General features: G+C 44.2%; 1 long non-coding RNA gene across 2 annotated transcripts in view; it reads left to right on the forward strand.

Annotated features, from left to right (window-relative positions):
• The window catches only part of LOC137535667 (uncharacterized), a 95,219-nt gene extending 68,673 nt beyond the window's left edge, over positions 1-26,546 (forward strand). For both annotated transcript variants that reach the window (XR_011024430.1, XR_011024431.1), the window contains one exon: positions 26,195-26,546. This is a non-coding gene — a long non-coding RNA (uncharacterized lncRNA). The remainder of the gene's footprint in view (positions 1-26,194) is intronic.
• Positions 26,547-27,528: the final 982 nt, after the last annotated feature.

Genomic DNA, 27,528 nt, shown 5'->3' on the forward strand with positions numbered 1-27,528 from the left:
GAGCGAATCGAACTTCTGGAGAAGTTCGCGGTCGATCGCGAACGGGAACCACCGAAGTTCGCCGGGAACCGTTCACTGGTGAACCGTTCGAGTCATCTCTATTTAGAAAGCCTTCTATATAGATATAGGAAGGGTTTCTGATGCTGAAATCGGGACACAAATGTAAAAGTTACAGTACCTCTAACACAAATGCCTCTGTGGCAGATCGGGAGGGGGGACATCGGGAGGGAGGGGGAGGAGGGGGATAGGCCGCCCGCAACAGCCACAATAGAAGGGGGATCCCCCCGCCCGCACAGAGGGGGATCCCCTGCCCGCAACAGCCACAATAGAAGGGGGATCCCCCACCCGCACAGAGGGGGATCCCCTGCCCGCAACAGCCACAATAGAAGGGGGATCCCCCCACCCGCACAGAGGGCGATCCCCCGCCCGCAACAGCCACAATAGAAGGGGGATCCCCCCGCCCGCACAGAGGGGGATCCCCTGCCCGCAACAGCCACCATATAAAGGGGTTCCCCCCGCCCGCACAGAGGGGGATCCCCCGCCAGCACAGCCTCCACATACAAGGGGGATCCCCCGCACATTCTCTGCCCCGCTGGCTGCCCAGGGATTCCCTAGGGTGGCTGGATGCTTGTTCTGCACGCTGTGGGTAGCACAGATCGCTACTCACAGCGTGCAGTCAGGCATCCAGCCATCCTGGGGAATCCCTCTGATAAGAAAAAAATGCAGCCGGCGGGGCAGAGAAACAGGAAATCTCCCTGTCGGCATGGACGAGCTCAGCTCGTCATTAACGTTTTTTGCAAGTTTTTGCTGGACGAACTCAGCTCGTCCATACCGCCAGGGAGGTTAAACTTCTTGGAGCAGACTTACTTCCTCACTCCAAAAGACACACATACATCCCCGTAAAATAATTTAGCAGCAACTGTGTGCACAGTATCTGTGGCGCCATTGGTTAGCGCATTTGCTGTTAACCGAAGGTTGGTGGTTCAAACCCACCCAGGGACGGCCTTGCCTTGCCTTTTGTGTTCAACAGTTGTCCGAAGAGAACCCCAGATAGCCATTTAGCAGCAACTGTATGCACAGGAGGAGGGTGGAGGGAGGAGGGATTTTTACTTTGTAATAGATTTCAGATCCGGATATCTGCAATATTCGCGGATATCCGTTTTATGCGTTCAGATATCCGCAGATAGCTATTCGGATTTAAAAAAAATTGGATAGCGTAAAAAAGTTCGGATAGCCAGGTTACCCGGATATGCGGAATCCGGATTAGCATCCCTGCAGATTTCCTTATAAACAATGCCAGTTGCCTGGCAGCCCTACTGATCTTCTGGCATAAGTAAAAACCCTAGATCACAGATATGGCTAATCCTAAACCTGATCTGCTACATGCTTGTTCAGGGTCTATGGCTAAAGGTAAATTATAACACTAAACATATTAAAGACACAGGATTGGGAGGACTGCCAGGCAACTGGTTTTGTTTAAAAGGAAACAAATATGGCAGCCTCTATATTCCTCTCATCTCGAGTATCCTTCAAATCTGTGTTCATCTGGTGTTTTTATGCATGTGCAGGTTTCTGATTCCTTTGAAATCCTGTGCCCTTGAGTCTTTGTATATGTTTTTTTTTTTGGGTGGTGGTGGTGGGGGTTCTTTGTATTTGTAAACCTTTTTATTTTCTGCCAAGAACTTGTCTGAGCTAATTTTTTCTTGCATTAGAAGGGTGAAAAAAGTTAGTTATTTTACCGATGCAGATAAAGCAGTGAAATAGCAGTCAAATTCAGATTCTCTGGTGAAAAGTAAACAGGAACCAAAAGGAAACACTGGTGATAACCAGGGCTGGTTCTAGATTTTTTGATGCAAACATGTGAGGATGCGTCCCCACCTCCTGATTTGGGATGATCCCACAACTCCCAACAATTTACTCTGCTTTAGTTAATGGTCGCACATGACATGCTGCAGCACAATTATTATTATTATTATTATTATTATTAAGTATTTATATAGCGCTGTACAGAGAATATAATTTTGTCACTAATGGTCCCTCAGAGGAGTTCACAATCTAATCCCTACCATAGTCATATGTCAATGTATGTATCGTGTAGTGTATTTATTGTTGGGCCAATTTAGAGGGGAAGTTAATTTGCTTTATCTGCATGTTTTTGGGGTGTGGGAGGAAACCGGAGTGCCCAGAGGAAACCTGTGCAGGCACAGGGAGAACATACAAACTCCTTGCAGATGTTGGCCTGGCCGGGATTGGAACCGGGGACCCAGCTCTGCAAGGCGCTAACCATAACGCCACCATGCTGCCCACACACAATAGCACACTGGATGGCTGTGAGTCTGTGACAAACAAACTGCTCACCCTCAGCCAATAAATTCCTCCTCAGGAAGGTACACACAATACAAAAATGCTGCCCCTGAAATCTCTGCCCCTGATGCAAATGTTTCACCTTGCTTCATGAGAGAACCGGCCCTGGTGAGAACATTACTAAAGTTAAAATACCGCTATTTTTTGGGTATGCAGCTAAATGAAGCACACAGTCATAGCTACGGTTTTAGTCTTACAAACTCAGTCCATCATCCGACACTTCCACCAAAAAAACAAAAAAAAAAACACTGACTTGGGTGAAAATCCTATGTTGGTAACTTGAGCTTAAAGAGTACATTTGGTCAAAAAAATAATGCATGGCAACAAATATGTAATATATGCACTGTGTATATACAGTGGGTTGCAAAACTATTCGGCCCCCTTGAAGTTTTCCACATTTTGTCATATTACTGCCACAAACATGAATCAATTTTATTGGAATTCCACATGAAAGACCAACACAAAGTGGTGTACACGTGAGAAGTGGAGAAAAAATCATACATGATTCCAAACATTTTTTACAAATAAATATCTGCAAAGTGGTGTGTGCATAATTATTCGGCCCCCTTTGATCTGAGTGCAGTCAGTTTATTTATTTACTTATTGCATTTATAAAGCGCCCACATATTACGCAGCGCTGGACATATTACGCAGTTGCCTATAGACATTGCCTGATGAGTGCTAATGACTAAATATAGTGCACCTGTGTGTAATCTAATGTCAGTACAAATACAGCTGCTCTGTGAGGGCCTCAGAGGTTGTCTAAGAGAATATTGGGAGCAACAACACAGTGAAGTCCAAAGAACACACAAGACAGGTCAGGGATCAAGTTATTGAGAAATTTAAAGCAGGCTTAGGCTACAAAAAGATTTCCAAAGCCTTGAACATCCCACGGAGCACTGTTCAAGTGATCATTCAGAAATGGAAGGAGTATGGCACAACTGTAAACCTACTAAGACAAGGCCGTCCACCTAAACTCACAGGCCAAACAAGGTGAGCGCTGATCAGAAATGCAGTCAAGAGGCCCATGGTGACTCTGGACGAGCTGCAGAGATCTACAGCTCAGGTGGGAGACTCTGTCCATAGGAAAACTATTAGTCATGCACTGTACAAAGTTGGCCTTTATGGAAGAGTGGCAAGAAGAGAGGCATTGTTAACAGAAAAGCATAAGAAGTCCCGTTTGCAGTTTGCCACAAGCCATGTGGGGGACACAGCAACCATGTGGAAGAAGGTGCTCTGGTTAGATGAGACCAAAATGGAACTTTTTGGCCAAAATGAAAAACGCTATGTGTGGCGGAAAACGAACACTGCACATCACTCTGAACACACCATCCCCACTGTCAAATATGGTGGTGGCAGCATCATGCTCGGATGGTGCATCTCTTCAGCAGGGACAGGGAAGCTGGTCAGAGTTAATTGGAAGATGGATGGAGACAAATACAGGGCAAACTTGGAAGAAAACCTCTTGGAGTCTGCAAAAGACTTGAGACTGGGGCGGAGGTTCACCTTCCAGCAGGACAATGATCCTAAACATAAAGCCAGGGCAACAATGTAATGGTTTAAAACAAAACATATCTATGTGTTAGAATGGCCCAGTCAAAGTCCAGATCTAAATCCAATCGAGAATCTGTGGATCTGAAAACTGCTGTTCACAAACCCTGTCCATCTAATCTGACTGAGCTGGAGCTGTTTTGCAAAGAAGAATGGGCAAGGATTTCTCTAGATGTGCAAAGCTGGTAGAGACATACGCTAAAAGTCTGGCAGCTGTAATTGCAGCAAAAGGTGGTTCTACTTCTACAAAGTATTGACTCAGGGGGCTGAATAACTACGCACACCCCACTTTGCAGTTATTTATTTGTAAAAAATGTTTGGAATCCTGTATGATTTACATTCCACTTCTCACATGTACACCACTTTGTATTGGTCTTTCAAGTGGAATTCCAATAAAATTTATGCATGTTTGTGTGGCAGTAATGTGATAAAATGTGGAAACCTTCAAGGGGTCAAATACTTTTGCAACCCACTGTATGTATATATGTTAGATGCACATATAAAGTTTACATTTGGTGCAACATAGTGGATAGAACAAATTCACATTTATATCTGTAGTAGCACCTTCATTTTTCTACTTATGCTGATGCCTTAGCAAGTACACCCCCAAGCATTGTTTCCTCCCCTCCAGCCTGGTGCCCTCCCTTGTTCCTCCTTCCCTGCTCCCTCCCTGCCTCAAATGACATCTCTTTTTGTAGTGGGTAGGAGAGGGGGAGACAGGAGATCTGCTGCAGCCTGTCTTATGTCTGTTTGCTATAATCCCTATACCAGATGTCTGTCTGCCTGCTGCTACTGCCAGGAATAGATTACATCACTTTTCACAGTGGGTGTGGGCTGAGAGCAGGACATGAGTAGTGGAGTCATGATATCAATCCCCCATGTCCTTTGCACCAATGGCTAGGAAAGAAAAAAACATTGTCAGATCCCACATTTCAGACAGGGCGGGATTTAAAGACCATATGGGGAATATGGACTCTGGGATGAGAAAATTATACTTTATTATATGTGATTTAACCTCCCAGGTGGTAAGCCGAGACCTCAGCACGGGCTGTTATTTCTATGTGCGCAGCGGTAAGCTCGTGCTCAGGTCGGGCTGCCAAAAATCTGCCTCCTGCTCTGTAGCACTGGGTCCTGCGTGGGATCATCGCTGCCAGCGGGACCCAGGCTTCTCCCCCCGAACCTTTTTGTGCAGTTTTTCATCCGCTGGGATCCTCAAGTCCCCTCTTTTCTTCCAGGGACCCGGCGGCCAATCAGTGCGTGGCAGCGGGGGCTACGTGTGTGTGTGTGTGTGTGTGTGTGTGTGTGTGTGTGTGTGTGTGTGTATATATATATATATTTATCTATGTGTGTGTGTGCGTGTGTGTGTGTGTGTGTGTGTGTGTTTGTGTAGGTAACTTTGGAAACAACATGGAGGAAAAAGTAATGATATAAATAAGATTCTGTAAGTTCTGTAGGCTAATAATTCATTCTGCGTCTAAAGAAATATATAGTAGCGCCACAACATAGTTTTCTATCCATAATATTTGAAACATTCAAAATTACAAAAAGTATGTGTAATATGAGGCAGTAATTAATGGCTCATATAAAGAGATACAATGAATAGTTAGAGCGTAATTATGAAAAATCGTGTAGTTTTATGTCTTAAAAAAGAATGAAGTTTGTAAAAATGCTAGAGCAAGCGAGAAAATACCCAAACTAATTTTGAAATAACCGTTTCACCTACTTTTTGATATTTGCAAAATGCTGAAAAGTTATTTTAAAGAGAAGATGAAAAATTATCTCCTAGGAGAAAAAGTTACTTGTGCATGGACCAAAATGTTTTTATCTTTATGTTATTTCAAATGCATAAAATGGTAATATTCACTGCTAGTCAGCTTCCTTGTTATTGCTAGTATCAACACATACCTCTGAGCAATAGCGACTGGGGCCTGGTGGTCTAGCATTGTCTCAATGTCTCTCCCTTTAAAGAGACACTGAAGCGAAAAAAAAATCATATTATGATTTGTATGTGTAGCACAGCTAAGAAATAAAACATTAAGATCAGATACATCAGTCTAATTGTTTCCAGTACAGGAAGAGTTAAGAAACTCCAGTTGTTATCTCTATACAAAAAAGCCATTAATCTCTACGACTTTCAAAGTCGTGGAGAGGGCTGTTTTCTGACTTTTATTATCTCAACTGTTAGTTAACTATTTACTTTTTCTCTGCCAGAGGAGAGGTCATTAGTTCAGACTGCTCTGAAAGAATCATTTTGAATGCTGAGTGTTGTGTAATCTGCACATATTAGAGAATGATGCAATGTTAGAAAAAACACTATATACCTGAAAATAAAAATATGAGAATATTTTCTTTGCTGCTAATCTTCTAGTAATTATTCATAGTACACAACCAATTCATTATATCATATTTTTTTCGCTTCAGTGTCTCTTTAAGCCACACTGCTGCCAAGGATTACTCGGGATGGCAACATTAATATATAGTATGTGTGACTGCTTCACATACAGTATCTGTGATCTGTATCTGCATCTCTGGTATCACTAGTGACTGTGCACAGAAAGAAAGAGAATGGATTTCCAAAAGCTCAAAAAACAAAATAATGAATCCGGTCAAGGGTTAAATTAATAATCAAGAGACTTGGAAAATGAGTTCTCAGTGATGAAATATATTGTAATCTAAAGATCAGGTTGCATTTTCTCCAGAGGGAAATATGGAGAAGAAATAATATGAAAGAAGTGGGGTAGATAAAAGATAGATGGGCACCAGGTGCTTCCAACAGACGAACACTATGGATAGCCTACCACTGATGGTCGTGCTCACGTTCCACACATATGTAACATCCAGTAAGAACAACAGCCGGAGCACCAACTCATGCAATTTGGGTTTAATGGCAGTCACATAGGCATACAGCCAATCCAGCAAAGGTGATAGGGAGAGAGAGATACCGGCCTTACAGCCGATTCACGGCAACTGCCGCTTCTTCAGAGACCAGAAGTAGATACTTCTGGTCTCTGAAGAAGCGGCAGTTGCCGTGAAACGGCTGTAAGGCCGGTATCTCTCTCTCCCTATCACCTTTGTTGGATTGCCTGTATGCCTATGTGACTGCCATTAAACCCAAATTGCATGAGTTGGTGCTTCGGCTGTTGTTCTTACTGGATGTTTAATATGAAAGAAGGCAACAAGTCATACTCACCTATTCATAAAATTAGACATTCGTCATGAAAGCACTGTTATTTCTGCAGCAGTAACTGCAGTCTCCAGGTAGTGCTCACAAGATCCTGATGCAACAGACAGCTGAAAGCGCCAAAAATAGATAGAAGTTGCACTCTTTGCCAGAGTCGCACTCTTTCATTGACCTGAAGAAGCTGGTATGATACCATGAAATGAGTTGGCCTGCTTTTTGTGATAAATACATTTTGCCAGAAGAGCTGGTGATTTTGTGGGGTGTAAGCCAACATCTAATTCTTTACTAAACTGTTTTTTTCATACTATTTTATACATTTTTGGCACTTCCACCTGTCTGTACTTATTCCCCTCTGCTTGGACATAGATAGTGTCTTTACTTTACAGAAAGTTTTTTTTTTTTTTTGCAAATACCTAAAAGGTTTCTCCACCACCAGAGTTGGCACATGAATTTCCACACAAGCACTCTTGGTGGTTGCTTTTGTTAGCAATTGATAGAAAGGCTATTTAAACAAGCATCTTTGTGGAGCAGCAATGTAGAATGCTGGAGCTATAGTTCTTGGCTATAACATACCAATAAGAATACAAACAAGTTTATTCACAACTTCCTTTCAAAGACACAGAATGCAGAAAGACCTATGCCATTAAATACACATTGCCACCCCATGTTCATAGTTTTTAAAGTATCCTATACACATAATAGACTCAGCATCAATAGAAAAAACAGTTGAGTCAGGCACTGCAGTGATTGCTGTTTTAATGGTGTTTCAGATTGGAGTAAATCACCATAGTTGTATCAAAAATTGTGACATTTTAAGGTAAGTGCAAAACATCATCGTCATTGGAAATTTCATCAAGTATAAAAATCTTGTGCATTCAAACAGTTGCAAGAGGAGGATGTCCTACCATGTCAAAAGGTGGCGGTGGTGGGTGCAGGGCAAAAACGGTAGCCTAACGGCCGTTTCGCACGGCGGTGCTTCTTCCGATCAGCCTCGGAAGAAGCACCGCCGTGCGAAACGGCCGTTAGGCTACCGTTTTTGCCCTGCACCCACCACCGCCACCTTTTGACATGGTAGGACATCCTCCTCTTGCAACTGTTTGAATGCACAAGATTTTTATACTTGATGAAATTTCCAATGACGATGATGTTTTGCACCTACCTTAAAATGTCACAATTTTTGATACAACTATGGTGATTTACTCCAATCTGAAACACCATTAAAACAGCAATCACTGCAGTGCCTGACTCAACTGTTTTTTCTATTGATGCTGATCCAATGTATATATTCGATTCATCTGTCATGAGCACGCAGTATTTATCATAACAACAAGGTGGCCTTTAGAACATCTCTCCTTCCTCAAAAATCCCAGTGATACGGTTACAGACATTGTAGTGCCGGCAACCCTCTTTCTCATTGATTGACACATAATAGACTGTTGGTGCTAAATACACACTCCAAAAGCAACCCATGTTTGTAAGCATTTTTTCTTTTATATACATTCATTGTTGTGCTCTAATTGAGACTTACTACAATGTATTTTGCTATGGGCGTTCTTTGTGTTTTTTTCTGGGAGGTTCACAGATCACGGGAGGGTCAAAACTTTTTATCTTTATTTGCATGGTGGTGATAATGCTATGGGGACGGAGATATAGGTAATTGATGTTGGCACTTTGTAATGTATGTATCATACAGTAGATACCTGATGTATTCAATTTTGAGGATTTGCACTTTGTTCTTTATCAGTTAGGACACATCGGCCCATATGCAATTCACTTTTTCTCCTGAGTTTTCTCCTAGGTGATATTTTCATATATATGTTATAGAATATTTTTTAAACTACCAGCAAGCAAGAACATGCTCAAAACTTTTTTAATAGCTCCTTTTCACCAACTTTTGGGTACTTTTTCAATTGTAAAATGCTGAAAAGATATCTTAACCACTTGAGGACCCACCCTTTACCCCCCCTTAAGGACCAGCGCTGTTGTAGCTGATCTGTGCTGGGTGAGCTCTGCAGCCCCCAGCACAGATCAGCGTGCAGGCAGAGCGACCAGGTCGCCCCCCTTTTTTCCCCAATAGGGGGATGATGTGCTGGGGGGGTCTGATCGCTCCTGCCTGCCGGGTGTTGCGGGGGGGGCACCTCAAAGCCCCCCTCCGCGGCGAAATCCTCCCCCTCCCTCTCCTACCTGGCCCCCCCTTGGAGATCCGGGCTGCACAGGACGCTATCCGTCCTGTGCAGCCAGTGACGGGACGTCCCCTGTCACATGGCGGCGATCCCTGGCCGCTGATTGGCCGGGGATCGCCGATCTGCCTTACGGCGCTGCTGCGCAGCAGCGCCATACAAATGTAAACAAAGCGGATTATTTCCGCTTGTGTTTACATTTAGCCTGCGAGCCGCCATCGGCGGCCCGCAGGCTATTCACGGAGCCCCCCGCCGTGAATTGACAGGAAGCAGCCGCTCGCACGAGCGGCTGCTTCCTGATTAATCAGCCTGCAGCTGGCGACGCAATACTGCGTCGCTGGTCCTGCAGCTGCCACTTTTCCGACGCGCGGTATGAGTGCGCGGTCGGCAAGTGGTTAAAGAGAAGATGAAAATTATCTTCTAGGAGATAACTCGTGAGTAAAAAAAATTACATATGGGCCATGGAGTTTCTTTCGTTATTTCAAAGTATATTGTATATAAATCAATGTACTTTTATTTTTTATGTGTATTTATATGTCCCACTGTAAAATTAACTTTTGCTTCATTTGGGATCCTGGGGTACACTATAATTATCCAGCTAACTCTACTTTTTACTCGAAGTCCTCACCCTTCATCGGTAACTATAGACTTTCTGGTCCAGTTTTCTTTGCATACGAACATTTAACCATGATCCATGCAAAAAATACAACAGATCAGTCTTATAGTTAACAAGCTGATTTTAAAGTTTGTGAATGAGGAGGACAAAATCGAGCTCCTTTTTGTGTATTTTAATACAAAATGATCACTGCCCATCTATGGGTAGATAATTTGCATGTATTATTTGATGATGGATGCTTATAATAAAGACATTTTTCAGAGACAATGGGAAGAGGTGAAAGTCACACAGAGGTGACAACAACGTCATCCATCATTTCAAGTTGTAAAATGATTTTTCGTAACAATGTCTCCTAAATGTGTATTAAAGCAGGAGCTGTAACAGAGCACAATATGCATTTCCCTAGTGTCCTATCCTTCTTAAGGGTCAATAGTCCATCTTATACTTTTCTGCTGTCCTCCGGTCATCTTAATGTTGAAGCTCCATTACTCGACTCAGACACTGGGCTATGTGGCTGAAAAAAAAAAACTACTGTTGAATCTGTCCAGCTTATTAAAACCAAATTAGGTCATGTCATAGCCTTTCCAGACTTGCAATTTAATGTGTTTTAAGATATTACAGCCTCAAAATGTTAAATTAAGCACTGCACTAGAAAAAAATATTAATATTTGTGTTTGTAATTTTTATTTGGAGTTAGAGAGAAATCAGAATATATATATATATATATATATATATATATATATATATATATATATATATATATATATATATATATATATATATATATATATATATTCTCTCTCTCTCTCTCTCTCTCTCTCTCTCTCTCTCTCTCTCTCTCTCAATGTAACTCCAAGTCAATCACACTTCTGTGGAATGAAACTGTCCACTTAGGTCAATTTCACATGCTATGCAAATGGAATATACATCGGGTGGAAATTATAAACAATTAGGAAGACATCCCAAAAAAGGAGTGGTTCTGCAGGTTGTGACCACGGACCATTTCTCAGTTCCAATGCTTTATGGCTGTTTTGGTCACTTTTGAATGCTGGTGGTGCTTTCACTCTAGTGGCAGCATGAGATAGAGTCTACAAGTTACAATCCACAGTTGGCCCAGGTAGTGCAGCTCATCCAGAATGGCACATCAATGCGAGCTGTGGCAAGAAGGTTTGCTGTATCTGTCAGCGTAGTGTCCAGACCATGGAGGCGCTACCAGGAGACAGGAAAGTTCATCAGGAGATGTAGAGGAGGCCATAGTAGGGCAACAATCCAGCAGCAGGACTGCTATCTCCACCGTTGTGCAAGGAGAAGCATTGCCAGAGCCCTGCAAAATGACCTCCAGCAGGCTACAAATGTGCATGTGTCAGTGCTCAAATGGTCAGAAACAGACTCCATGAGGGTGGGTACAGCCCAAAACCATGCATGGCATTTGGCATTTGCCAGAGAACATCAAGATTGACAAATTCACCACTGATGCCCTTTGCTTTTCACAGATGAAAGCAGGTTCACACTAAGTACATGTGACAGACGAGACAGAGTCTGGAGATGCCATGGAGAATATTCTGCTGCCTGCAGCATCTTCCAGCATGACCAGTTTGGCATTGAGTCAGTAACAGTGTGGGGGTGGCATTTCTTTGGGGGCCACACAGCCCTTCATGTGCTTGTCAGATGTAGCCTGACTGCCATTTGGTACTGAGATGAGATCCTCAGATCCCTTGTGAGACCATATGCTGGTGCAGTTAGCCATGGGTTCATTTTAATGCAAGACAATGCTAGACCTCATGTGGCTGGAGTGTGTCAGCAGTTCCTGCAAGATGAAGGCATTAATGCTATGGACTGACTTCATTTCCCAAACCTGAATCCAATAGAGCACATCATGTCTCATTCCACCCACCTATGCCACGTTGCAGCACACACTGTCCAGAGTTTGATGGATGCTTTAGTCCAGGTCTGGGAGGAAATCCCTCAGGAGACCATCCACAACCTCATCAGGATCATGGACAGGCATTGTAGGGAGGTCATACAGGCAGGCACATGGAGGCCACCCACACTACTGAGCATTATTTTTACTTGTTTTAAGGACATTACATCAAAGTTAGATCAGCCTGTATTTTTTTTTTCCACTTTAATTTTGAGTGCTACTCCAAATCCAGACCTCCATGGGTTGATAAATTTGATTTCCTTTGAAAATGTTTTGTTGCCAGCACATTCATTTATGTAAAGAACAAAGTGTGTGTGTGTGTGTGTGTGTGTGTGTGTGTGTGTGTGTGTGTGTGTGTGTGTGTGTGTGTGTGTGTGTGTGTGTGTGTGTGTGTGTGTGTGTGTGTGTGTGTGTGTGCGCGCGCGCGCGCGCGTGTGTGTGTGTGTGTGTGTGTGTGTGTGTGTGTGTGTGTGTGTGTGTGTGTGTGTGTGTGTGTGTGTGTATACATACATACATATACACACACGCGCACATATATATTTCAAAAAGATAATGATTGAAGGCCGCTGCAACTGTTTAAGGTAATGTGCTATTACTTCCTCCTGCTGCTTTTCCCTTAAGGTCCGGCATCTCCCCTTATCCCCTTCCAAAGTACAAAAAACAAAAACATTTCTATAGAGGATAGCGCTGAATTTAGAGTACGGTTTTATTTATATTTCCATACATTTTAATGCAATTTTTATTATGAAGGGGAGTGCTTCCCCCAGATGAGTGGGCCGGCAATGGGGACCAGGTTCGCGCCTGGGTACACAAACCTATTCATGGCCTATTAGGAAGACACCCACGTGTACAGGCGTGATGGGCCGGGCGTGGACCTGGTCCTCTGGAAAAGGTTCATAGACGACGTCCTGCTCATATGGAGGGGTCTGAGGATGCTCTGGGTAATTTTATGGAGAAAATAAACAATAATGACCGAGGTCTGAGATTCACGGCAGACGTGAGCAGAGAAATCGTAAACTTCCTGTATATAACCATTTACATAGAGGGAGCTAACTTAAAGACAAAAAATCTATAGGAAGGCGACCTATGTAAACGGTTATATTTTGGCCAATAGTTGTCATTTACCAGCATGGCTGGACAATATCCCCAAGGGTTAATTCATGAGACTAAAAAGGAATTGTACCAAAGTGATAGATTATAGAAAAGAAGTGGAAAAATGTCAGAACAATGTAAGGAGCAGCAGGAGTTGTCGTAGGCCATGGGACCTAGAACAATGTAAGGAGCAGCAGGAGCTGTCGTAGGCCATGGGACCTAGAGGTAGTTTCATGGTGGTCATCACAATTTTTTTTTAAGCAGCAGTTGTCGTAGGCCATGGGACCTAGAGGTGGTTTCACAGCGTTCATCACAATTTATTTGGGAGCAGCAGGAGTTGTCGTAGGCCATGGGACCTAGAGGTGGTTTCACGGCGGTCATCACAATTTTTTTCGGGAGCAGCAGTTGTCATAGGCCATGGGACCTAGAGGTGGTTTCACAGCAGTCATAATTTTTTTGGGGGAGCAGCAGGAGTTGTCGTATGCCATGGGACCTAGAGGTGGTTCCATGGCAGTCATTACAGCAAAATTTTAATTTAGTCTGTCCAATCTTCATTGTGAATCTAAAGCAGAAAACCGAGAGCCCAATATAGTGTAGTAAGTATTGGAACAGGGATAAATTAATGAATCGTAAGTATTATACTTACAAACCGGGGTTACCCCTAAGGCAACCACTGTAAAGGCAGGTGGGGAGATTAGGCCTGTCCTCACTCAGGACTAAGATGTCGCTCTCTGTGGATAGAAGAAAAGGAGGGTGTACCACCCTTCCACCATGGGTGGATATCTTGATCTGTAAAGATGTACAGAGGCGCCAACAGGATAAAATAGGCTTAAACCGTTTAAAAAGTCCATGAGGCGGTGGTGGACCAGCTACTCCAAAACAGACACGATGCTGTTGATTCAGGTAGTAATAATTTATTCACATACTCCTAGAAAACATTGGCAACGCGTTTCACGGGCACAGTCCTGCTTCATCAGGTAATAAACAACAGGAGTATCATACTGAAATTGACAGAGATAAGAAGCATCATCAGAACGCTGTGTGTTATTGCATCATATGTGTGTTATCTGGTGAGGGTTAAGTATTGAGGGATATAACTATATGTGGCGATGCTTAGTAAAGGATGATATAACATACCGAGATATGATATCTGAGACCATTGACAGTAGAGGTATCAATATGGAATAGTGCAACCAAAACCTCAATATTTGCAACTAGTATCAGAGAGTATTTCTATATCAGTATAAATATATAACCACCATAACTGTACTGTACATGTGTATATATGAGAGGACCACTATGTGGTGGTGCAAAGTTTCAGGGGGGAGGAGTGTAGTGGGGTGTAGAATTACAGTGGGGGGGGGGGGGGGTTGTTGGGGAAAACAAATGAAGTAGGGAATCCAGTAGCTATTGAAAGGGTTAAAATCAAGGAAACATTTATGCATGCAAGGTAGTGAGGTAAAGACAAAGTATAAAAGGCAGGCTCCGTAAATAAGTTATCTTAAAAATGTGGGGCGTGGAGCCTTGGGTATGTTTTTGGTTGGGTTTTTTGTAGTTCTAGCTATTCGGTGGTGGTGCCAATTTGGATAATTCAACGTGAATCAGGCAGAGGGGCCTTGTAATTATCACTGATCCATGACTCATTCATTTTAATGTGCTGTGCTGGATTCATCCTCTTCCAGAACAGTAAAATAATTCCATGCAGGGGACGTGCGTGCACGTGGAGCAGTGGTGCCACCTGTTCTAGCACATCAATGCTCAGCATTGGACTGGTGGGTACTGACAGATGGGAAAGCACTTGCAGGCTGCTGTCCAACCGTTTGCGGTTTCTCCATGCTGCTCACGCCTGCTAGTGCCTAACCCACCAGATGGCAACTACGGTGGATCAGCCACCTCATCATCCAAAACATAATTCTGTTCAACCAAATCACTGGAACCCATAAGTGACTCTTCTGGACCCTCCACCTGGCCACAAAACACCTCTGTAGTTGACTGGTGGTGATGTAGATTGGTGGTGACACAAGCTCCCAGTTGTGATGGATTACTACTGGATGAAGAAGAAAACACAGGGGCCATTTCGGTCACCACAGAACCCACCACTTCTTGTAACCTTGGTCCCATGGTCTCCTCCAATGCCTCATCCCAATCCTTCTGCACATCTCTCTCATCAAATCGAAGAGGAATACCTCAATGCATGTGGCATAAAACCCTTGGCCTACTTCCGCTTCATTGATGATATTTTAATCATCTGGTCCGCAAGTGAGGATGATCTTCTCCAGTTCCACAGGAACTTCAATGCCTTCCATCCTACAATCAAATTGAAACTTACCTACTCTCACACAGAGATTAACTTTCTGGACACCACCATATACATCAGGGGTAACAACATACAAACCTCTGTGTATCGCAAACCTACAGACCGTCCCACATACCTAAGATATGACAGTTTTCATCCCAAGCACATTAAGAACTCTATAATTGACAGCCAAGCTATAAGGTACAACCGGATTTGTTCTGACAGGATGGACAGAGACAAGCACCTGGATCACCTTAAGAACACTTTCATTAAACAAGGTTACAGTCCTCCCATGGCTGAGGCCCAAATCAGGAAAGCCAGCAACATCCCCAGGACTGAACTCCTGAAATATAAGCAAAACCAGAAAGAGGAACGTGTCCCTTTGGTTGTCACCTACAACCCACACCTGGAAATCTTAAGGAGGATTGCTAAGGAACTTCATCCCATTTTACACAAGGATCACAGACTGAGAACGATATTCCCTAAACCTCCACTCTTGTCATATCGGCAACCACACAATCTAAAACAGATGATTGTCAGGAGCTCTTTGAATAGGCCTCAACAAAACGGAACATCACCCTGCCGACAAAAAATATGTGGGACCTGCAGACATATTTACTCCACTGACAGGGTAACGATACCAGGTTCACAACAGGAGTACAGAATACAAGGTAAATTTTCTTGTGGGTCCACCAATCTGGTATATCTGATCATGTGTGCTAAATGCCCCAATGTTATGTACGTGGGAGAAACTGGACAAACTCTGCGCAAACGTATGAATGGACACAGGCACACTATTAATGATACCAAATCTGGACTCCCAGTTGCTACACACTTTCGGTCCAACGGACACAACATGGATGATCTTCGTGTCACTGCCCTGAAGGGCGGCTTCAAAACGTCAAATGACCGATTAATAGCAGAAACAAAATTTATAAATTGTTTCAAAGCTGTGCAGAAGGGTCTGAATAAGGACAACAACTTTCTATATTGGTATGAGATTGATGATATATGAACTGTCTCAGCCACCCTAGCTGAACTTGTGAACTAAGAATTTACGATACCTCTGGGTCAATCCTAATACCAGGTCTGTGAGCAATAAAGTAAACAAGGATCCTTATCTTACCCCATTTAGATGGTCTGTTTGTATTAAGGCATCTTAATGATGTATTTATGCTTGAAAAAAATATCTGTTTTTCCTTGTGATGTTGCATGTATATAAGCTGTCTGTACCACCAGCTTGCAAACCAACAGGATATAAACCTGACGAAGGCTGCAAGGCCGAAAGCTTGTTTATTCTTATTCATTTGTAGTTAGCCAATAAATGGTATCATCCTGATTTAAAACTTCTTGCTTTTACTGATGGCTAACACGGTACAATACCCTACTGCTACTACTCATCAACATGTGTGTGCTTTAATTCTGGAGGAGAGTACTGGGAAGAAGCAACCTCGTCAAGAGAAGCAGCTGTGGTCGGGTTCTGATCATGAGGAACCTGGCCACTACTGGTGCTGCTGCCACTCGCTTCAAGTTCCACACACTGGGTAGAAGGTTCCTGATCAAAATAATCAACTACCCTGTTTGCCTGCTGCTCTGTCAAAATTTTCCTGCGTGCAAACACAGGGAAGACATCTCTCATCAGGTCGGAACGCTTCCTGCTGCTGCTGCCACCCTCAACCTGATCACGTACTTGACGTGATCCACCAACACCACCATCACTTCATTTTCTTTTAAAAGTGGCAGGAAATTGCTGCTGCTCTCCCTCCATTCTTTTGGGGCCAAAAACTTTATTGGGGAAGGGGTATGAGCGACAGAAGCAAAGTAAAATAAATCCAATTAACTTGAAATAAAAAAAAACAGATTAGAAAATAAGGGGGTGAAATAAAGAAAATACATCAAAAACAAAATGAAGAAAAAAAATGAACTTAAAAAGAAAAAAAAGAAAACTTGCACCACACTCAACTAATCAATCACCTCTCTCACTCTGTCAAACACTAAGCCTGCGCCCTGGCTGGCTGTCTAACCCTCTCCAATAGAGATGGTCCGAATGGTTCACCAGCGAATGGTTCCCGGTGAACTTCCGTGGTTCGCGTTTGCGGAGAACTGCAAACTTTTCCGGAAGTTCGATTTGCCCCCATAGTGCATCATTAGGGTCAACTTTGACCCTCTACATCACAGTCAGCAGGCACATTGTAGCCAGGCTACACTCCCTCCCCCCCCCCTTATAAAAGGCAGGCAGCGTTAGGCTTTCACTCACTCGTGTGCCTGCAGGAATTAGAGAAGGGAGAGCTGCTGTGCAGAGACCTATAGGGAAAGCTTAGTTAAGCTCTTGTAGGCTTTTTAGCTTGCTCCTTGCTGATTCTTATTGCTAAAAAAAAAGCTCCCCTCAACAGCTCGAGAGCTAATCTTTTTTTTGTGTGTGTATGTCCCACAGACACTTGTGTTGCATAGACAGCCTTGGTAATTCCTACTGTGTGTGCAACTGCCAGGCCCAGCACATTCAGTGACTACCTGTGTGTGTGACAGGTGCACATTGTAATGCCAATCACTGCATATACCTACCTGTTGATCACAGTGCACCCACCTACCTACGTGAGCGCATGCAGTGTCACAGTGCCTGTCCGGTACCTGTCTGTGTGTGACAGGTGCACATTGTAATACCCATCAGTGCATCCACCTACCTACGTGAGCGCACGCAGTGTCACTGTGCTCGTCCGGTACCTGTCTGTGTGTGACAGGTGCACATTGTAATACCCATCACTGCATATACCTACCTGTTGTTCACTTCAGTGCATCCACCTACCTACGTGAGCGCACACAGTGTCACTGTGCCTGTCCGCTATCTGTCTGTGTGCGGCAGGTGCACATTATAATACCCATCACTGCATATACCTACCTGTTGTTCACAGTGCACCCACCTACCTACGTGAGCGCACGCAGTGTCACTGTGCCTGTCTGGTACCTGTCTATGTGTGACAGGTGCGCATTGTAATACCCATCACTGCATATACCTACCTGTTGTTCACAGTGCACTCACCTGCCCACGTGAGCTCACGCAGTGTCACTATGCCTGTCCGGTACCTGTCTGTGTGTGACAGGTGCACATTGTAATACCCATCACTGCATATGCCTACCTGTTGTTCACTTCAGTGCACCCACCTACCTACGTGAGCACACGCAGTGTGATATTTAATACCACCAGTCACTGTATCTGTTCACAGTACGTGTGTGTGACAGGTGCACATTTGTAATATCCATCACTGCATATACCTACCTGTTGTTCAGTGCATCCACCTACTTACGTGAGCGCACGCAGTGTGATATTTAATACCACCAGTCACTGTACCTGTTCATGGTACGTGTGTGTGTGACAGGTGCACATTTGTAATAGCTGTTGTGTTCAGTGCACCCACCTACCTAGGTGAGTGCACGCAGTGTGATATACCACTCCATGCATACCTTAACTGCACCAGTGTGACTGCACATTGTATTAGTCAAATCAGTGCATACCTTTCACTTCATCCCCGCCGATATGGACAAAACGGACAAAACAGGTAGAGGCAGAGGTAGAGGCAGACCCAGATGAAGGATACCCGGCAGGTCTGTGCGAGGTCGTGCTGATGTGATTTCGTGCGGCCCTGGGCCACATTGCTCAGAAGAAGGCACGTCCCATCAACTCCCAAGATTGTCAGGACGTGGTTGACTATTTAAAGAGAATCTGTATTGTTAAAATCTCACAAAAGTAAACATACCAGTGCGTTAGGGGACATCTCCTATTCCCCTCTGTCACAATTTCGCCACTCCCCGCCGCAATAAAAGTAGTCAAAAACAGTTTTAAAAAGTTTGTTTATAAACAAACAAAATGACCACCAAAACAGGAAGTAGGTTGATGTACAGTATATCCACACATAGAAAATACATCCATACACAAGCAGGCTGTATACAGCCTTCGTTTTGAATCTCAAAAGATCATTTGTGTGTTTACCTTTTGTCCCCTGCAGCTCTCATCCACTGAATAGTGACAGCCAGGCTGATAGTTTCTTCCTGCAGACAGCTCTGCCCGGTGTCTGTAATTCCTCAGTATGTGTCAGCCCAGCTCCTTTCACAGCCTAACAGAGGATGATTTTTATCCAGCTCTATTATCTCACTGAGATAAGAGAGCAGAGACGCTGTTGGCTTATGTAAATAACACACACACACACTGGAGTGTGCACGGAGGGGCCTGGAGAGAGGTGTGCATAACAGATCAGCACAGAAGAGTTGGCAGCCTTCCAGACACAGGGCGACAAGTCCGACAGGGGAAAGATACATTGATTTATTACAGAGACAGTGATAGTAGAAAGTGCTGCAGTAAGCCAGAGCACATTATAATAGGTTTAGGAACTTGTAGGATGGTAGAAAACAGGATGACATTTTTGTTACAGAGTCTCTTTGACACAGAACACATCTTCCGCAGCCACCAGCGCTACTACAAGCACCACATCTGCTGCATTTGACACTTCGCAGGAGTTATTTGGTGGGGAAATCACTGATGCACAGCCATTATTGTTACAACAAGATGAAGGCGCTAAGCAAGTTACACCACCTCATATGTCTGAGTTAGGCGACACTATGGACGTAACGTGTGAGAAGGAGGATGATGGAGTACCTGTTGTTGGTGCAGTTTGGAGGTGTCTGAGGCAAGCGAAGCTGGGCAGGATGATTATGATGATTATGATGATACGGATGCCACGTGGGATCCTAAGAGACAAGACGACCAAGGGGACAGTTCAGAGGGTGAGTCGGAGAGGAGTGGGAGGAGACAAGTTCCTGAAAGAAGCAAGGGGAACTCATCGTCAGAAACAGCAAGTGGCAGTGTCCGGCACCATGTATCGCCACCTATGGACAGCCAGCCAACATGCCCTTCAACGTCAGCTGCTGATGCCACCATAGTGCCATCACCCCAGGGTGGCTCAGCGGTTTGGAAATGTTTTAATGTGTCTGCCTCAGATCAGAGCAATGCCATCTGTTCTCTCTGCCTCCAAAAGATGTTAGACCCCTTGAAACATCTTTCCCATCACTTTTCTGGCCAGCATAAGCGTTTCTAGTTTTCAAAGTTCCCCTCCCTATTGAAGTCTATTGCGGTTCGGAAATCGGAGGTTCAGGCCATCTCTACTCTTCACACAGCAACTACTAGTACACTACACTACAATCTATCACTCAAACTAACAATTTACGGTCACTCTCTCACAAATAAACCTAGCTAGCTACTACTAATAATAGCTCACACTCAATCTAATTCTCTCTCACAGTCTATAAAAAGATTTTTGGTTTATATACATTCTTAAAAAAGACTATTGTTTTATGTTGAAACAACTAATATGGGTCTGTCTCTCCTCTCTCCAACACCAGACTGAAACCCACAAGCTTTGTGACTGTCACACCTCTCTCATATACAAAATGGGTGAGATAGCTGATGATAGGTAGCTAGGAGCTGGTTGCTAACGTAGGATTGGTTGGTTTTTGTTAAGACTCGAATTGGTGCAGACATTCAGGTTTTAATGCAGAAATCATCATGTTTTAAGCTTCTGTGATGGGTCTATCCCCTTCCAATCCTTCTGATTGGCTAATGCAGCTTTTACACTCTTCTGATTTAATTCAGATGGAATTCCGCACAGAAATTCCGCTATTTCCGATTAGCGCTATAGCTTTTCAGTTTCTGCTCACCGGAAAGGAATTGCCAATTTCCAAACAGGATTGCGGAAATCTCCATTCCGCGGAATCCGACGAGCAACCCTAATTAGAAGTAAGACCATAAGTACAATTGTTTATCTCATCACTTTAACCTCTGGAGGACCACAGGTTTATACCCCGTAGTGACCAGGTCCTGTTTTACAATCCATCACTCTACAGCTTTAACAGTTGATTACTGGGCCATACAACTTAGCAGCCAAATGAATTTTACCTCCTTTTCTTCCCACCAACAGAGCTTTCTGTTGGTGGTATCAGATTGCTGCTGCGATGCCAATTTGAAAAAAATCAATTTTATGGTTTTGTTTTTTTTGTTAAAGAAGCTTTTTTTTCCCCCTCCTTCCCCCGAAATCCCACTACTGCAATCACCTCTCATAGGCATCAGCCTATGAGAGGGATACGATTATGAGCAACTTCTGGGACACCTATAGACTACACTGGGGACACCTATAGACCTGGTTAACTAAACTGGCGACACCTATAGACCTGGCTACCTAAACTAAGGACACCTATACACCTGCCTACCTTAACTGGGGACACCTATAGACCTGCCCGCCAGGCCCTCTCTTTTTTTGGGGGAATCTGCTGCCAACCTGATTGCATTTTGTGGGGAAATCTGCTGCCAATCTGATTGCATTTTGTGGGGAAATCTGCTGCCAATCTGATTGCATTTTGTGGGGAATCTGCTGCCAATCTGCTTGCATTTTGTGGGGAATCTGCTGCCAATCTGATTGAATTTTGTAGGGAAATATGCTTCCAATCTGTTTGCATTTTGTGGAAAAATATGTTGACAATCTGGTTGCATTTTGTGGGGAATCTGTTGACAATCTCATTGCATTTTGTGGGGAATATGCTGCCAATCTGATTGCATTTTGCATGGAAACTGCTGCTATTTTATCTAAAATGTATCTGGTCGGACCCAATCTCTGTGAATAACAACGCTACTTATTTTGTGTGGTTTTTTTTTGTATTTTGTGTGTTTTTAAGTCTGCCCATGACCCATCATCACCATGTCCATGTTCCCGTGCGTGGTGAAACCCATTTATCTTGACTGCGGTGCGCTGTGCGAGCTGCATGTGGACGTCTCACTCAGAAGTGCTCACAATCTATTCCCTACCATAATCTAATGTCTTACCAATATATATATATATATATATATATATATATATATATATATATATATATAGCAAAATTTCTAGAGTACATCATGCGTATGTGAGCCCAAAATGGGGGGGGGGGGGAGGGGATCAAGGGGCCTGGTGGGCCCTTAGTGTCCCAGCCCGACCCTGGCTATGGGAGGGTCATTAGGTGTCACGTGGGTTTTAAATGTAAGTACTTTGGGTGAAGATAGTGGTTAAGTGGGTGCTTGATGCAGATAGTGGGAGCCAAGTGGAAGCTTGTGTGCAGCTGTGAGTATTGGGTGCAATATCAGGCTTGGGTGCAGGTATTTGGTGTCATGTTAGTGTGAACACTGGGTGCCAGCTATGTGGGGGGGGGGGAAGGGGTGTGGGTGGATGTTGGCAGAAGTAGAGGTCAGTAGAAGTCAGTGTGGGTGCTGCAGGAAGGGGAAGTAACTGGGATGCTGGGGGAGGGAGATGTCCATGGGGCTGCTGGGGGAGGGGGAGGCCAGTTTAGGTGCTGGGGAGGTCACTATGGGTGCTGCTAGGACAGGAAGGGTGCTGCTGTGGGTGGGCGCTGGGGAGGGAGAGGCCAGTGTGGGTGCTTGGGGAGGCAGGATCACTGCAGTGCTAATGCTGGTGAGGGAGAGGTTAGTATGGGTGCAAGGTGGAGGGACAGGTCACTGTGGGTGCAAGGTTAAGGGAGATGTCACTGTGGATGATGAGGGGGAGGGAGAGGTCACTGCTGTCAGGGAGACACTATCTTACCTGCTCCCACACAGCTGTAGGGATGGTTACACTAGGATTCTTGTTACCGATTTACTCCAAAGTGTTCCAGATGGGGAGGGGCTTACCACAGGGTGGGCGAGGCTTCCTGTGGGCAGTGGGCATAGCTTATCAAGGCTGGGGTGGAGCTTTGATTTTGCAGCCAAAGGAACTTTTCTATGGAGATTTAAAATGGGGGGTGATTGGGCTCCCAGAGCCCCCCCCCCCCCCCCCCCCCCACCTGCCCATGCCTGCTTTAAGCTAGGCTCACAGTGGTGCACTGCATTGCGGCATAATAGCCACTCTGTAACACGGCTTACCATAGTTTAATGCACCACTTATGTGATGTTCCCAGTGCAGCGGATGCGTTGCTTATAATAGGTTATGGTATCACACTGCTAACAGTGCGTTACCGGTAAAAGCGCATGTTAACAATAGACATGAAACACACATTTCATTGACTTAATGTGGCATAATGCTTGCTCTAGTATTTGTGAACTGTGCAGAGGTAGAATTCTGTTCTTTCTCTTAGCCCCTATCACGCTTGGTTCAAGGCATATACACTGGCTCAGATAATCGTAGTCAAAACTCAAGCTAGGGTCATTCACATGAGATCAGATGGCTGCAATACAATACGCTGAGACAAAGGCTAGGTCAATAATCAGGCTAGGGTCATACACGGGTGGCCAGATGGCTGAGGTACAATAGGACTAGGCGAGAGAATGGTCAGTAAGGCTATGGTCAAAACTAAAGTCAGTCAGGCAGTCGCATAAATATACAATCACAATAATAATACAATAATATCACAGAGTGACAGAGTGCCCAGCACCAGCGAACTGATTGCTATCACGGGCAGTGAGCAACTAAAACAGCTCTGCTAAAATACATTCAGTCACCCAATCAGAGGCCGGCCCCCCACACAACAACCAATCGGCGAGCAGAATCCCTGCCTATGCATCAGCTGATCTAAGCTAACAGCTGACGCTATGATCGCCGGCGTCTCAGGGCATAAGACCGGCTCTGAGATGCGCATGCCCGCCTAGAGGGATGGTCGGGACGCGTACGCTTACTCACCACCGCAGGTGTGCTGGGGATGCCGCCGGGAGAATCAGAAGGGGAAGCTCACGGCTGAACTCTGCTGTGCGAGCCGCCCCAGCCAACGCTGGAACCAATGACAGGTTAGAAGATTACTGCCGGTTTTAGCCAAGAGACATGAAAATTAACTCCTCGTATAGACTGAGGTAAAGTCACTCGATAAGTGACTTTATTAATTCTTTCTAGAACTGGGTATGGTCCTATAAACCTAGGACCCAACTTAGAAGAAGGTTGATGCAGGGGAATGTTACGAGTGGAGACCCAGACCAGATCCCCTGGAAGAAACTCAAATTCCGGCGAACAGTGCTGATCAGCATAATTCTTTCACTGCGACACTACCTTCTACAAATTTACCTGAACCTTCGTCCAAATAGACTCTGTATGAGAGAGCCAATCTTCTAATGCCTGGGAGAGAAAAAGGTGAAGTCGACAAGGAGGAAATGTTGGGATTCTGACCCATTACTAACTGAAAAGGTGAGAATTTAGTGGAAGAGCTGCAATGGTTATTGAAAGAGAATCCTGCGATTGGCCTAAACTCCGCCCAAGATTCTTGACAGACACAAAACGGCGCAGATACTGCTCAAGCGTCTGGTTGGTTCTCTCAGTCTGCCCATTAGTCTCAGGGTGAAATCCCAAGGAAAATGAGAGGGAAATGCCAAGTCTGGTGCAGAAAGCACGCCAAAACTGTGAGACAAATTAGACACCCGCCTCAGAGAATATTTTTAGGGATTGCATGTAGACAAAAAAATGTTTAACGAACAAGTCTGCCAAAGCTTTAGCAGAAGGTAATCTACACAAAGGAACAAAATGCGGCATTTTACTGACTTTGTCCACTATCACCCAAATCACAGGATGCCAGTTCCTGATGAGGCCGAAGTGATTCGGCGAAACATGTCGAGCTTATAGGCATCCCACCACCAACTGATCACCAGAGACCTCCGGATTGACCTGAATTGCCACATCTGCACTGCATGAGGACGCTGAATTGAGGGGTTATCTATGGACCTATTTTAAATACCCTTTAGCGTATCTGCATGACCTGTGCTGGCAATACATGTCCACACCTTCAGAGTACTTAAAGTGGATCCGAGGTGAACTTTTACACATTGCATAATTGTGTTCCTTTCCTATTGTTTATAGGGCATTCCTCAAGCCAAATACATTTTTGTGTTTGTGTTAATGCTCTAATTCCCTATAAACTAAAAAAGCCACGCCCACTGGTTTTCAGAGAGCCAAGGCAGTAGCAAGGGCTCATGGGAGCTCAGTCTGGGCAGGAGGAGGAGGAGGTGTTACTAGCCATTAATTTCAGAGGCAGAGGGGAGGAGGGAGGAGGAGAGGGGATTAGGCTGATGGCTCAAGATACAAATAAGCCTGCCTCTGTGTAATGTTTACAAACAACATGGCCGCTGTCATTGTATCACAGGAATAAGTCATATTCTATTAAAGCTGTTTGCAGCTAGATTTGCTGTGTAAACCATCTAAACTTTACATAAGACATATAGACAAGTTACTTGTTATAGTTAGCTTTTCATCTCGGATCTGCTTTAAGTTCACATTCGCTATTGATCTGCGAGTGGGATCATAGTGGACTTTTGCATGGCTGCGGGGACAGGAGCCATTTGCATCTACCTTGATTGACAGCTTGTTTGTGAACTTTTGCAACATCACCCACATAATGGCTTTTCACCTTTGTGCATATATGCTTCATCTTTATGCCTGATTGTCAGCGATTTCTGAACTCTGCTACAACTATTTGCATTGGCATGGCTTGCTCTCTGCTTGTGGAAATGTGCTGCTTTTTTGTGCATAAACTAGAGCTTGAACTGTCTATGGCTGCTATGCTGGAGGCACAATAGGGGGTTTGTGACAACCTTCCCTCATCATCTCTACTACTACCGACATCTGCGACTGTGATTATCGGTGGATTTTTATGTTCATGTTTTGCAGCTTTAGGCACAGTTTCCGTGTTCAAACAGTTGGAAACACTTGGTCCTGGTCACAAGACCCCTTCTAATTATCTTGCTGACTGCTCACAAAAGCAATTTCATTATTCACAGGTCAAGTAGGCTCTAACTATCTAGACATAGGGGACTGCAACCCCTTTTGTCTTTTCTCTGGAGTCAGTTGGAATATTTGCTAAATTAGTGTGATTGAGATTATAATGCATTTTCTAATGTTTTTTAGAGTTTTGTATTAATATTGGATCTGTTAAAGATGTTTCTATTTTTTCACATGCACCCAAGAGTCAATTCTCTTTTTGTATCATTTCATCACCCAAATCACAGTGTTACCTTCCGAGGGTGGCAGATCAACAATAAAATCCATAGACAGATGAGTCCATTGCAGAACGGGACACTTTACTTCAGGCACAAATTGCACAGGCAGCGACAAAGGCCCTGCAGTTCTTCCTTAAGGATGGCCACCAGACATGACGCGACAGCAAATCATAGGTCTTGGTTTCACCCGGATGCCCTGATAATTTTGAGTCATGAAATTGTTCCAGAACCTGCAGCCGAAGATGAATAGGTACAAACAACAGAGCAGGTGGTTTTTCCGGATGACAATCCTCCTGAAACGGCAATAAAGATTGAGAGAGATCTGGAGAAAGATTGATGCTAGTCCCAGCAACCACACAATGTTTAGGTAACATAGATTCAGGAGTTATTGCTTGAAATGTTTCTGGTTCAAAACATCGGAGCAAAGCATCGCTTTCACATTTTTGGCACCGGGCTTATACGTTCTAATAAAATTAAAACTAGAGAAGAACAGCGCCCACTGTGCCTGTCTGGGATTGAGTCTCTTAGCTCCTTCAATATACTCCAGATTCTTGTGATCAGTATAGCCCGTAACGGGATGCTCAGCACCCTCCAACCAGTGTCTCCATTCCTCAAATGCCATCTTTACTGCCAACAGTTCCCTATTCCCTATATGATCATTATTTTCTGCAGGGGAAAACTTCCTGGAAAAGAAAGCACAGGGATGCAAGAGTTCTGGTTGGCTAGAGTATTGGGAGAGAACTGCTCCCACACCAACCTCAGAGGCATCTACCTCAACGAAAAAAGGTAACAGGACATTAGTATGTACCAAGACTGGTGCGGAACAAAAGGCATTCTTGAGTGCCAAAAAGGCTTCACAAGCCTTAGGAGACCAATTGGTCGGATCCGCATCTTTCTTGGTCAGATCTGTCAGGGGAGCCACCAGTGTGGAGAAAATTTTAATGAACATTCTGTAAAAATTGGCGAAGCCTAGGAATCGTTGGAGCGATTTTAAACCCCTGGGCTGTGGCCAATCCAAAACTGCAGTCAGTTTTGCATGATCCATAGAGAGACCAGTACCTGAGATTATGTATCCCGGGAGTGGAAGCAGAGTGACCTCAAAAATACATTTCTAAATTTTAGCAAATAATGAATTTTCTCTTAATCTCTGTAAGACTTTACATGACATCGGTGCTCGGACAATGAGACAGAGTCAATTAGAATATCGTCAAGATATACCACGACAAATTTGCCTAAAAAGTCTCTGAAAATATTGTTTACTAGATCCTGAAAGACAGCTGGGGTGTTACAGAGGCCAAAAGGCATGACAAGATACTCATATTGGCCATCCTGACTACTGAGTA

The sequence above is a fragment of the Hyperolius riggenbachi genome, chromosome 10, assembly GCF_040937935.1.
Source record: "Hyperolius riggenbachi isolate aHypRig1 chromosome 10, aHypRig1.pri, whole genome shotgun sequence".
Lineage (NCBI taxonomy): Eukaryota > Metazoa > Chordata > Amphibia > Anura > Hyperoliidae > Hyperolius > Hyperolius riggenbachi.